The sequence below is a fragment of the Hemiscyllium ocellatum genome, chromosome 8, assembly GCF_020745735.1.
Source record: "Hemiscyllium ocellatum isolate sHemOce1 chromosome 8, sHemOce1.pat.X.cur, whole genome shotgun sequence".
In the NCBI taxonomy this organism is placed as follows: Eukaryota; Metazoa; Chordata; class Chondrichthyes; order Orectolobiformes; family Hemiscylliidae; genus Hemiscyllium; species Hemiscyllium ocellatum.
The window spans coordinates 29,754,053-29,768,886 of record NC_083408.1 but is presented as its reverse complement, the minus strand read 5'-3'; the positions used below and the strand labels follow the sequence as shown (position 1 = coordinate 29,768,886).

Sequence of the window (14,834 nt, the reverse complement as noted above, 5' to 3'; positions counted from 1 at the left end):
TGATACCAGGACTGGAATGCATAAGGAAAGGCTGGACAGGCTGGGACATTTTTAGAACATAGAACATTACAGCGCAGTATAGGCCTTTCAGCCCACCTAACTTACACTATTCCATTTTCATCCATCTGTCTATCCAATGACCATTTAAATACCCTTAAAGATGGCAAGTCTATGACTGCTGCAGGCAGGCCGATCCATGCCTCTACTACTCTGAACGAAGAAACTATCTCTGACATCTATCCTTTAGCTTTAAATTGAGAGGTGATAGAGATGTCCTTTCGTGCTAGCCATCACCATCAGAGGAAAAAGGCTCTCACTGTCCACCCTATCCAACCCTCTGATTATTTGTACATCTCAATTAAGTCACCTCTCAACCTTTTAACAAAAACAGCCTCAACTTTGTCAGCCTTGCCTTGTAAAATCTTCCCTCTACACCAGCAACATCCTAGTAAATCTCCTCTGAATCCTTTCAATAGCTTCCACATCCTTCCGAAAATGCGGTGACCAGAACCATACGCAATACGCCAAGTACAGCCGCACCAGAGTTTTGTACAGCTACAGCATGACCTCATGGCTCTGAAACCCAATCCCTCTACTAATACAAGCTAACACACCATATGCCTTATTAACAACCCTATCAACCTGGGTGGCAACTTTCAGGAATCTATGCACATGGACACCAAGATCTCTCTGTTCAACTACATTGTCAAGAATCTTACCATTAGACCGGTTCCTGTTGCTCCTTCCAAAGTGAATCACCTCACACTTTTCTGCATTAAACTCCATTTGCCAATGCTCAGCCCAGCTCTGCAGCTTATCTATGTCCCTCTGTAACCCCCAACATTCTTTGGCATTATCCACAACTCTACCAACCTTCATGTCATCCACAAATTGACTAACCCATTCTTCTACATCCTCATCCAGGCCATTTATAAAAATGACAAACAGCAGTGGACTCAAAACAGATCCTTGCAGTAGACGATTAGTAACTGAACTCCAGGATGAACATTTCTCCTCAACCATCACCCTCTGTCTTATTTCAACTTGCCAATTTCTGATCCAAACTGCTAAATTACCTTCAATCCCATGCCTCCATACTTTATGCAATAGCCTACCATGGGGAACCTTATCAAACGCTTTACTGAAGTCCATATACACTACATCAATTGCTTTCCCCTCATCCACCTGGTTGGTCATCTTCTCAAAGAACTCAATAAGGTTTGTGAGACACAACCTGCCCTTCACAAAACCGTATTGGTTATCCCTAATCAACTTATTCCTTTTGAGATGATTATAAATCCTCTCTCTTATAAACTTTTCCAACACTTTACCCACAACCGAAGTAAAACTCACAGGTCTATAATTACCAGGGTTGTCTCTATTCCCCTTCTTTAAAAAGGGAACAACATTTGCTATCCTCCAGTCTTCTGGCACTATTCCTGTAGATACTGGAACATAGGAAGTTGGAGGGTAACCTTATGGAGGTTTAAAAATCATGAGGAGAGTAGGTAAAGTATATTGCAAAGGTCTTTTCCCTCAGATAGGGGAGTTCAAAACTAGAGGGCACAAATTTTAAAGGTGAGAGAAGGATTTAACAGGGACTTGAGGGGCAACTTTTTCCTGTAGAGAGTGGTTCATATGTGCAATGAACTGTCAGAGGAAATAGTATATGCAATGTTTAAAAGATATTTGGACAGATACTTGAATAGGAAAGGTTTACAGTGGTATGGGCCAAATGCAAGCAAATGGGACCAGATTAGTTTGGGAAACTTGGTCAGCATGGAATCTGCCTCCACTCTGTATGACTCTATGTCACATTTTCATGCAAAATATCATCCTTAAGACGATCAATTTGGACATCCCACACTTTCCTCAGTTTCCAATGCAACACCCAAAGGATCAATGTGTTTCAAATACCTGTACAATCTGTTCAACCAGAATGCAACAAGACAGTGATAAATTACCAGAGTTAGGAAAACAACAACCAAGGGAAGAAGGTTCTGCACCACCGAAGTTTGTAGTTTCGATCCAACTTGATGTCCTTGGTTTCAATCTGGCTATTATTCTACTCAGAATTGTCATCCTGTATTATTAGAAGTATCTGATGCAGGAGCTGAAGAGGATAAAGTGAGACTTAAGAGTTTGCTGCTTTTTCTTAATACGTAAGTATTGAATTGTCAGAGAGGATTTCTCCCCAACAAGACGGGGAGTTAGCAGAAATCATGCATTTCTGCATATGGCTGCGAGGCAGGCTAACACTAAAAAGGGAAACATACAAGAAAACATCAGGCTTCAAAACTACTTGCACATGCTGAATTCTGGAGCAGATGTAACCCAATTGCAGAGCAGGATTATTTCCAAGCCAGAGCTGGGGGAAAACAGGACACTGATCGACATCAGACATAGAAATCACAAAAGCTGCAAATTCTTAAGGGAAAACACATGTGCACTCATAGACAGTGAGTGCAGTCCATGGTAACATGTATGTGGTTGTGGGCCAGTAAAAGAGAAGGCTCTTTCATCAGTAGAGAACCAGAACAAGATTCTGAAGACAACAAGGATGGCAGAAGAAGGCAAACACCACAGAAGATAGAAGATGACACAGAGTAGAAAGCTGAAAAAAGAAGCTAGAAGGGTGAACCTGCAAGAAGGGGGTGTTTTCCCATCCAGAATTAATATAGGAAGTATGTAATCTGCTTTAAATAGCAAATTGTTGCCTGAATTTATTGTCCTTATAAGCTTGCTCTCACTTTGTCTCAATAAGGTCGATTCAGAATTGAATATTCATCGTCAAACCCAATGCTGTATCACAAAGAGGATGAAACTAACAACTCCAGTACCCATCTAACTGGCACAGTGGTAGCATCCATATCTCTGATCCAGACAACCCAGGTTCAAGTCCCACCTGCTCCAGAGATGTGCAATAACATCTCTGAACAGGCTGATGAGAAAATATTTCTTTTTAAGCAGAACACACTACAGCACTTTGCTGGGAAGATGGTTCTAAAAGGAAACACAAGTATGAGGAGAATTACTCAAAAAGATATGTTTAAATTTCAAGGATGACTAAAAATGGATGTGTGCACTAAAGGGAGTCTGGTCACCAGTGGGGATGTTATCTTTTGATAAAAAGGTCTCAGCAAATAAAACAATTTTCATAGAGATGGTTCACATCTTAACATATTTATCAGAATTAGTGCTCCTCCTAATTCATTCCACCCATTGCCTTCCATAAAGATGATGCTTGCTGGGGTACAATTCCCCAGGAGTTGACAGTCTCTATGGTACAAAATACAACACCGGATACTGTCAGGCTTCGTGAATCTGACAGTATCATAAGCCCAGTTAAAAACACAAAACGGGGGGATCCAAGATGGCGGCGACCCAGCAAGACTGAGTCCACAGTGCTCTACCCAAAACTTGGGAAAAGTGGGCTATCCACCCCCACCACACTCACTAAACCATTTATAATAGTTGTTAACCTTAAATAGTTACCTATTAGTACATTTAAATAGTCTAATACTAGCTGGAAAATGAGTAAAGGGAAGGGAACAGGCAGCTCTAAGAAAGCAGGGACCCCTCCCCCACCCTCTCCCTCTTCATCTGCAACAAAGGTGTCTTCAGCTACTTCAGGAGATTTACCAATGAAGATGAGCTTTGAGGAGATGTTTGCCAGGTGGGAGGCGAAGATTGATGCTTTTATCGATGAGTCTCGGCAGAGCAGAGAAGCACTATCAGCCGAGCTGCAGAAGCAGGGCAGAGACATTCAGGAACTGGAGTGCCGAGTCAGAGAGGTGGAGTCGAAGGCCGCAGCCTCAGAGACTAGGATAAAATCAACAGCCGACCACATCCGTTTTCTCGAGAATCGAGTCCAGAACCTAGAAAACCACATTGATGACCTCGAAAATCGATGTCGTAGAAAAAATATTCGGTTGTTGGGCCTGCCCGAGCAGGAAGAGGGAGGTCAGCTGACAGCATTCTTAGAGCATTGGCTGCCACAACTTTTAAATCTGCAGGCTGGATCAGGCCAGGTAAGGGTAGAAAGGGCCTACCGGGTCACAGTACGTGGGCCCGGCTCAACCCAGCGCCCACGCCCGGTCCTGTTCCAGCTGCAGAGCTAAAGGGAGAGGCAGATTCTCCTGGAATCCTCAAGAAATCTGGGAAAAGATCCCCAAGCTATGACCCACAAAGGATCCAGGATCATGCTGTTCCAGGACTTCTCCCCAGCTTTGGTCCGAAAGAGGAAGGCATTCGATGAGGCGAAGAAGCGTTTAAGGGACTTAAATATCCAGTACTCCTTACGATATCCAGCGACGCTACGCCTTAGCCACGAAGGATCCATATATAACTTCGGATCACCGGAGAAGGCTAAGGAATTCTTGGACTCTCTTAAATAAACTGTAAGAGATTGTGGACGCTGGTCTGCCTTTCCCATTATTTTGGTTTACATCCCTTCATCTTTTCTTATCTTTCCCCCTATGTGTGTATGTATATATATATGTTGGGGCGTTTGGTTAATGTTGATGGGGAGAGGTGGTTACCTTATTCTATTTTACTTCTGTTTTTAGGAGCGGGGTTGTTTTTCTTTCCCCTGTTATTTTGTGGTATTATATTTAAGTATTACATGTTGAGATTGTAATCTTATAATTATATATGGTATTAATATTCCCAAATATATTTAGGTGTGGGTGGGGGTGGGGTGTTCACTGTTAACTCTAGCTTTATATTATATTTGAATTCTCCTCATTTTATTGAGGAACACCTGGGTCAAGGGTGGGGCACTGGTTGGAAGAGGGTAAGATGGACTGTGGGAGAGGAAGTGACGCTCCCTGGGAACAAGGGAGAAAATCTCCAATTCGGAATGTTTTATATTTTTTATACTTAGAAAGAGTTTTTTGTTATATTGTTTTGAGTGTATCAGAGTGTCTTTACTTTTGTAAATCTTGTATGCTCCATGCTCGGGATGTTCTAGATAGGGTTTCCCCTCCCGAGGGGTCTCGGATCTGTCCAGATGATTATGGCTGAACAGTCGGTTAAGTGGTGCACCTGGAATGTCAGGGGGAGTAATTCGCCAGTTAAAAGGAAGAAAATATTATCAAATCTTAAGAAGGAGAGAGTTGATATAGCTCTCCTACAGGAGACACACCTGTCGGATAAAGAACACTTAAAATTATGACAGGGCGGATTTGATCAGGCCTTTTTTTCCTCTTTTAATTCAAAAAGCAGGGGAGTCGTTATCCTTGTCCGGAAGAACTTCCCTTTGAAAATTCTAAATCAGATAAAAGACGAATCTGGACGATATATTTTGATTAAAGCCCTCATAAATGGAGAGGAATATGGGATCTTAAATGTATACTGCCCCCCGGCACACCCCTTTAAATTCATAACGGAAGCTTTTTCAAAACTGATGGCCTTTGGTGCCCGTCATACAATTATAGGGGGAGACTTTAATTGTATTATGGATCCGGAAATAGACAGGATTCCCAAGAGTGCCGCTGGAGTATCTCCCAGATCTAGACAACTGGCGGACCTGAATAAAGAATTAGGATTGGTAGGTGTATGGAGATGTCTCCATCCACAGGGTAGAGATTTTTCTTTCTACTCTAATCCACATAAATGTCACACAAGAATTGATATGTTTTTTGCCCCATCGATTTTTCTAAACTCTATAGCAACCTGTAAAATAGGTACTATAGCAATCTCTGACCATGCCGCTGTATACATGGAAACTAAGGTAAAGAACAATGGGACATCTGCTCGGCATTGGCGTATGGACCCCTTCCTGATAAAAGATAGCAAATTTTTAAAGTACTTCTCCCAAGAACCTAAAACTTTTTTAGAAATTAATACTGGTACGGCTAGCAATCCGTCAATGATGTGGGAGACCATCAAAGCTTATGCACGAGGTTTGATCATCTCCTATTCAGCGACCCAGAGGAAAATGAAGGGAGAGCAACAGCGTCTGCTCGAAGCTCGCCTAAAAGCAGCCGAAACAGCATACGCTGATAGACCTTCTATCACAAAATTGCAGAGGATTACAGCTCTTAGGACAGCTTTAAACACCGCGCTTACTCAAACGGCTAAAAGGGAAATATTATTTGCGAAACAAAGATTATATGAATATGGCGACAAACCGGGTAGATACTTAGCATTTCTTGCAAAGAAAAAGAAAGCCCCTCAAACTATTCCGACCATCAAGGAAAGTACAGGTACCCTGACTCATGATCATAAAAAGATCAATGCGACCTTTAAAGAATTTTATTCTGAACTATATAGATCGCAGGATTGTGAAGATAGGATTAGGAGGATGCAGTCATTTTTTAAAAATTTGACCTTCCCGGGCCTGACTCCGGAACAGGTGTTGGCCCTAAATACCCCTTTAACAGTCCAAGAAATACTTGAGGCAATTAGGCAACTTCAGAGCGGAAAAGCACCGGGCCCGGATGGTTTTCAAGCTGAATTCTATAAAGAATTTACAGGAATATTGGTTGACCCACTTATGGATATGTATAATTTTGCGCATAGTCAGGTCTGTCTCCCGCCCACGCTGAAAGAAGCAAATATTTCTCTTATCCTCAAAAAAGGAAAAGACCCAGAAGATTGTGCATCTTACAGACCAATATCCTTACTAAATGTAGACTTTAAAATTCTCTCAAAAATGTTAGCACTAAGACTAGAAAGGGTACTGCCATATATTATAAAGGAGGACCAGATGGGATTTATTAAGGGCCGCAGATCATCCACTAATATCAGAAGGGTCTTGAATATGATCCAAGCCTGTCATCAGGGAAAGATACCAGGAGTAGTAATTTCATTGGATGCGGAAAAGGCATTTGATAGGGTTGAATGGTCATATTTATTTTACACATTGGAAAGGTTTGGCGTTGGACAGGTGTTTACCAAATGGGTTTCAACATTGTATAATGACCCCAAAGCAGCTGTTATTACTAATGGGTTAAGATCGGATGGCTTCAGTGTGGGTAGGGGCTGCCGTCAAGGATGTCCTCTCTCACCATTGTTGTTTACACTGATAATCGAACCATTAGCAGAAGCCATCCGGACTGTCCTAATATAACGGCCCCGAGGATTGGTACAGGTAAACACAAAATTACCCTCTATGCAGATGACGTTCTCTTATTCCTCAGTAATCCTTTAATGTCAGTGCCTCGTCTAATTCAAGTTATTAATACATTTAGTGCATTCTCAGGCTATAAAATTAATTTTTCAAAATCGGAAGCCATGCCAATGGGTGGTCTGGCTATGATACCCCACTTAATGGACGGATCCCCTTTTCCCTTCCGTTGGTCCCTGGAGGGCTTCTTATATTTAGGTATTTTTATCACGCCAGTATTTGATCAGCTGGATAGGGCTAATTTTGTACAATTAATGGAAAGGATAAGGCAGGACCTCCAGCGATGGAGAGACCTTCCGATTTCCTGGCTAGGGAGAATAGCATTAATTAAAATGAATGTTCTGCCCCGTCTCTTATATCCTATGAGAATGCTCCCGCTGATGCTGCCAAGGCTAGCCCTACGTAAATTATATGGCTGGTTGGGCTCCTTTATTTGGAACCATAGACGGCCCCTTATTAAGCTGAAGAAGCTACAGCTTCCACAGGCAAGGGGAGGACTGGACTTCCCAGACTTTAGGAAATATCAGTTAAGCTCCCTACTAAGTTACATAGCTGATTGGGTTTCATCTGATCCACAATCAATTTGGCTGGATATTGAAGCCTCCCAAGTAAAATACCCACTTATTAACCTTTTATTTTCAGATAAGAGGAAAATCATTACAGACCACTGTAAAAATCCCATAATATTAAACACAATTAAGGCCTGGAATATAATGCGGCAAAATGAGGGTAACTCACATAAAACATCCCCCCATGCACCAATAGTAGGCGCGTGGGGATTCCAACCGGGGATTACAGATGCCACCTTTAAACTCTGGAGATCCAGGGGCATCTCATGCTTAGGGGACCTATTTAAAGATGGGATCCTGATGTTCTTTGAGCAGCTGCGTCTGAAATTCGGAATACCTAATGGGGATCTCTTTCGATACTTCCAAGTTCGAGATTATATACAGAGGAAGACTACATTAATAGATAGTCTTTATAAATCAGACAGAGAACGTAATGTCTTACGACCAGCGGGGGCATCCTCCGTTAGTACTATATACCATTTGCTACATGATGGAGTCTCAGGAGACATGAATGACCTGCTTAAAACATGGGAGCAGGACTTGGGGCTAGAAATCTCTGAGGATATGTGGAATGACATTTGGGAAAATGCTAGAAGAATTGCTATCTGTAACAGAACTCAGGCTATCCAACTAAAGATACTTCATAGGGCCCATATAGCTCCGGCTCGACTGGCAAAATTTAAGGCAGGAGCATCTCCAATGTGTCCTAAATGCAAAATAGAGGTGGGTACTCTTGTACATTGTCTGTGGACTTGTCAGAAAATCCGCAGATACTGGACTAAAGTGGCAAATACCCTGACAGAAATTTTAGGAACGGAAATTAGGGTGGACCCTGTATCTCTCCTTTTGGGCTTTTCGAACCTCTCATCTCTGGATATGCATGGGAAGAGACTATTTTCTATTCTCTCTTTCTGTGCAAGGAAAAATATTTTGGTGAACTGGGTGGCTGAGGGCCCCCCTGGACTTTCAAATTGGCACAGATTAATTATGGAATATATCCCCCTTGACTTCCTCACAAATATGGTGCACCGAAAGACTGAATTATTTTATAAAATATGGCAGCCCTTTTTGAATTATATAAATGCAGATATTTCGGCTATCCTAACAAGGGCTTTTATTTAGTGAAGATTTCAGACCGGGCTGCTCCGGGGCCCCTTGGGAGAGGAATCCTGCGCGAATACGGGTTTTATTATATTTGATGTTTATACATTCCGAGCATGTAAGAGACTTAGGTATACACTCTGGTTAGTTATAGGTTAGATTAGTAGAAAGTTGAGTTTTTTTTTTCTTTATTTTTTCGTTTTTTTTTTTCTTTTTTTTTGTTTTCTTTCTTTCTCTTTTCTTTGTTAAATTATGACTATTGTATATATGATTTAATTGTACATCAATGTTTGTATTTGAGAGTTTATTTTTGTAAATTTGCAAAAATGTTAAATTTCAATAAAAATATCTACAAAAAAAAACACAAAACGGATAAACTCAGGAGGTCTGGCAGCAGCCATGCACAGAGGAACAGAATTGATATCTCAAGTTCAATAACGTTCTTCTTCTTCTGAACAGTCATGCTGGACTTGAAACATTGTCTCTGCTTCTCTCGCATATCTGTTGAATTGCTCCAGCACATGGTTTTTATTTCAGATTTCCAGTACCTGCAGTATTTTACTGTCACACTAGCATCACAAGCTTAGTTTGTTCCGATCCTCACATGTTTAATAATATCCAAATATGGCAGTTTTCTACAGTACTTCATTCACAAGAAATGGGTAGAAACTTGTTGCTTTTCTAACATTCGTCCAAGAGCCTAATGTCAATTAAAGAAGCCCAAGGCTGCTTAGGCTAAAATCAGTTAATCCAACACAGATCAGGGTTTTAACCTGGGACTTTCTGGTCCAACTAGCTCAGTATCAGATCAGATGGTGAATTTACTTCCTGAATTATTTAACTAGTCCCTGCCACTCCAGGCACAGAGACAGAGACACATACACACCCAAATGTGACTTTTATCTCTCATCCCGTCCCCAAGGTTTGCTGCTCTGTCCCTTAAAGCTGAGCAAGTGACATCGTTTCTAAGCCCTCTGTTGATGCTGCCCTTAGCCTTGATGGTTGACTTCTGCCAGTTCTGCTTTTCAGGGACTTAACACCTCTCTTCAATTCAAAAGCTTGCAAATAATCTGAAATTGGGAATTCTGCATGCCTGAAAAATAATTTTTAAAATTCCTTTCCAAAGCATTTTCTTGTCTGGACCTTTTCTTAACTAGGTTCCTGTTTCTGAACATTCCCTCAACATTTGCGGAGCATATGTGAACATAAAAACAAACATACAAATTAAATATAGAAGTAGGCATTTGGCCCCTTGAACCTATCCTGTAATTTAATAAAACCACAGCTAATCTGTTTGAGTTGCCTAATCTACTAGAACAGCACACAGTATTGAAGTGAACTCATCAATGCCTGCAGCATAATGTCCTTAACTTAGTGTTCAATTCTTCTTGTGATAAAGGATAGTGTTCAATTAGCCTTAATTACTTGCTATACCTGAATACTAACAGCTTGTGGTTCATGTTCTAGAACATCTAAATCCTTCTGCACCTGGTGTCTGTTTAGGTAATATTCTACTTCTTTTAAAATTCTTCCTCAAAATGTTCCAGAATTTTTGTCTACTTACTCAATCTATCTGCAACCTCCTGAAGTCCTCTTCACAAAATATCTTATCTTTGTAATCTCCACAAACAGCCACCATACTTTTCTGCCCTCACTGAAGTCACTGATATAAATGGTAAAAAGCCCAGCTCAGACCATTCAGGACACGACTCATCACATCCTTCCAACTAGAAAAAGATCCACTTGTGTATACTCTATTTTCTGCCAGCCAATCTTCTGTCCATGTTAGTATGTTAGCTCCTACTGCATGTGCTTTAACCCTGTCCAATAACTATACGTGGCTCCTTGTCAAATACCTTCTATAAATTCAAATACAGTACATTATTGGCTATACAGCATTTTACTCCTTCAAAGAACTCCAACTGATGAAATAGGATTCCCCTTTCACAAAATCATGCTGACTCTTCCTGATTCCTTGAGTTTTTGGACCTCCTCAGCATTTTCTACTGTGAAGATTGATACAAAGTATTTATTCAAATCCTCTGCCATTCCTGGTTCCCAATTATTATTTCCATTGCCTCATTCTCAAAGTGGCCCATGTTCACTTTGACCTCTCCATTTTTTATGTATTTTAAGAAGCTTTTGCTATCTGTTTTGATATTACTTGCTAGTTTACCCTCAACATTTATTTTCTCCCTGCTTCTATATTTTTAAAATCATCTTTTGTTGCTGTGCTTTTCTTTTAAAACTTTCCCAATACTCCATGTGTCAACTCATTTTTGTCACACAGTACTTTCTCTTTCAATCTGATACTATTCTTAAATTCCTTGGTTCACTGTGGTTGGTTTATCCCCCTTCTAGAATCTTTCTTCCTCACTGGGATATATTCCTTACGATGAAAGTCGAGCTAAAGTGCCTATTGTTACCTATTTTCTGCCTTCCTCTCTTCTTGAATAGAAGGGTTATATTTGCTACTTTATGGAACCTTCCCAGCCTTAGAGAATTTTGGAAAATTAGCACAGAGGCTTTTGACGGTGGTTCTTCTGATGCTGGAGTTTGTTAAATAGGGACACTGAGAATTTGGGCTGTGAAATTGCCCCCCCTCCTTCCACTCTTTGGCTCTCAAGAGAACATAGACATTTTATTTTGTGAACTTCTGCTTTGTCTCTGTAATTCAATATTTTCCCATAATTGTAAAACTCAAGAAAAGGCACATATTTATAATGAAAAAAATGAAGAACTAAACCGGAGATACTCTGCTGAGTTTGGTGAGGTTGAAGTGATAGGCAGGACAGTACAGAACACACAATTATTCAGAGATCAGATGTGGTGAACTTGTAATGATCACAATGCAACTAACAGATTTCTCTTTGTCTGATTCATCGTGAGCAGTGCAATCAGTTTTGCTTTTAAAAAGCACAGCCATTAGCTTCTCATCGACAAAATATAACACAAAAGCAAGCACTTAATTTGCTACACATTTATTGATCTTCCACAGTCTTGCACAGCAGAGAACAAAACCAAGGCTTCAGTGAAAAAGGGGTTTAAAATATGCATCCTGTATTTATTTTCAAGTGGCTGGATTCCAATTTGATAGATACATTTAAATAGCCAAACAGTAGCAATTTGGAAAATAAATGATTAAAATGGTTTAACATAGGCCATTCAGCCCTTTGAGTCTGATCTATCATTCATTATGATCGTAGCTGATCCTCCAACTCAATAGCCTGTTGCAACTTCTTCCCCCCCCCGTCCTTTGATCCCTTTAGCCTTAAGTGTTATATTCAACTCCTTCTTAATCATAAAGTACTGTGATCTCAACTGCTTTCTGTGGTAGCAAATTTCACAGATTGACCACTCTCCGAGTGCAGAACTTTATCTTGATCTCAGCACTAAATGGTTTAACTGGTTTACCCCTTCCCTTCAGACAGTGACCCCTGGTTCTGGACTCCCAATCATTAAGAAAATCTTTTCTGCATCTACCGGTCTCGTCCTATTGGTATTTTATAGTTTACTATGAGATTCCACCCTCATTCTTCCGAACCCCAGCAATATAACCCTAAACGATTTAACTTGTCCTCATATCAGCCCTGCCATTCCAGGAATCAGTCTGGTAAACCTTTTGTTGCATTCCCTCTGTAGCAAGAGCATCTTTCCTCACAGAAGGAGGCCAAAACGGCACACAATATTCCTGGCATGGTCTTACCAAGGCCCTGTATAATTTCAGCAAGATAACCTACTCCTGTACTCGAATCCTCTTGCTATGAAAGCCAACACATGACCTCCTGCTGAGCTTACATGCTTACCTTCAGTGACTGGTATACAAGGACATACAGATCTTGTTACACATTTCCCTCCCTCAATTTGTGGCTATTCAAGTAATAACCACATTCCTGTTTTCTGCTTCCAAAGTAGATAGTCTCACATTTATCCACATACTGCACCTGCCACACATTTGCCCACCTCACTCAGTGTGTCCAAATCACACTGAAGCATCTCTGCATCCTCCTCACAGTTCACCCTCCCACCCACCTTTGTATCATCTGCAAATGTAGACATACTACATTTAGCTCACTGAGCCAAATTAATATACATTGTAAGTAGCTGGTGTCCTACCACCAATTCCTGTGACACCCCACTAGTCACTGCCTTTCGGAAATGACCCGTTTATTCCCACTCTTGTTCTGCCACTAACCCCAATTCCATGTCCTTTTACTGCACATGCTAATCTCTTATGTGGGACTTTGTTAAAAACCTTATGGAGGTACAAATAAACTACATCAATTGGTTCCTCCTCATCAACTCCATTAGTTAACATGGAGGCTAGGAGCTGCAAACATAACATTTACATATTACATATGTAATACTAATTATGTATTGCTGATGCAGGACATAAAGATTAGATTAGATTACTTAGAGTATGGAAACAGGCCCTTTGGTCCAACAAGTCCACACCGACTCGCCAAAGCGCAACCCACACATACCCCTTACCTAACACTATGGGCAAGTTAGCATGGCCAATTCACCTGACCCGCACATCTTTGGACTGTGGGAGGAAACCGGAGCACTCGGAGGAAACCCACGCAGACACGGGGAGAACGTGCAAACTCTACACAGTCAGTCGCCTGAGGGGGGAACTGAACCCGGGTCTCTGGCGCTGTGAGACAGCAGTGCTAACCAGTGTGCCACCGTGCCACCCATAATTAGAGAGTAACAAATTTACATAGTGGTTTTTCTTTACTATATGTGATACATATAAACATATATATACACACACACACACACACACACACACACACACACACACACACACACACACAAACTCTGAAAGAACATGCTGCATGCCATTATAGCTTGTGTCCAAGTTTGGTATGCGTACTTAATGAAAAGATATTAACACTCACATGAAGGATTAGTGATTATAGATCGTGGGTACAGTTTGATTCAATGGGTTAAGCTAAGAGACGGAATATATTGCTGAACATAACATCTATTTTCCAAATTGTACATCACTGTTCATCTACTAAGGCAAACTGACAACAATACTAACATACATAGTTCCAAGACAGCAATTAATACAGTCCTTCAGAGCAGACGTGATGGCAGTAAATGACAGGGGCACAATTGTCCAATACCCAGCCTCGGAAAAACAGTGCCCAATTTAGAGGGGGGCAGGAAGGGCTTAGTGCGGGAATGCTGTCCAGTGGCAACAGGATGTCAATAAGCCTCATTAACAAACTGGGATTTAAAAGCTTAGAGATTGAATAAGATGTGCCTCACAAATACTGTGCAGCAAACCCTATTAGGCTTGCTGGCAGTCTATCAGGGTGGTCCCTCATTAGATGGACACTGAGTGCATTTCAAAGGAGGGAGAATTGCTGTCACAAGAACTAGATTCTGCCTATACAGTCAATTTAGATGCCAATGGCAAACTACTCAATTGCCAAAGTTTAAGTGAAAGTAACAAGGGATCAATGGGGTTAAATGTGTCACAGATCCTCTTATCATAACGATCAGTTCATGCCCCAGAGAAATATACAGGAAAACAGGGTAGAAGTACATAATGCGGCAGAATGCCACGCAGACATTTCCTGGATTGGGGCTCACACGCACAGGCTTGGCATCAAGTCAGGGACTTTAAATGAAGCCCACTTTAAAATTACACACAAGCAATACTGAAGTACAAACAGTATATTATTTTTGATGAATTTTATATTCAGACAGAGGCATTTGGGTTATGCAGTTGAACTTTCTATGTTCCCAGTACTTTGGAGCTAATGGTGTCCCTTCGGTTTTGCTGCCCTTGTATTTCTAAGTGGTAGAAGTCAGGATTTGCAGAAGGGTTCGCAAAGAATCATGAATACGTGCTGTGGACAAGATATGTCAATAATGGAGGGCATTGATATTTAGGATAAAGGGCAAAGTGCCAGTCTGACCGACAACTTTGGCTTTATGGCTTCCGGAGAGTTACTGGAGCGGCACCTATCCAGACAAGTCCATGTCACTCTCAACCTGTGCCTTGGCATTGGAGT

The 14,834-nt window shown here is 41.1% G+C and overlaps 1 protein-coding gene across 1 annotated transcript in view; it reads right to left on the bottom strand.

Moving 5' to 3' along the window:
- The window catches only part of dnajc17 (DnaJ (Hsp40) homolog, subfamily C, member 17), a 160,281-nt gene that overhangs the window by 126,429 nt on the left and 19,018 nt on the right, over positions 1 to 14,834 (bottom strand). The gene's annotated exons all lie outside the window — the stretch shown is intronic.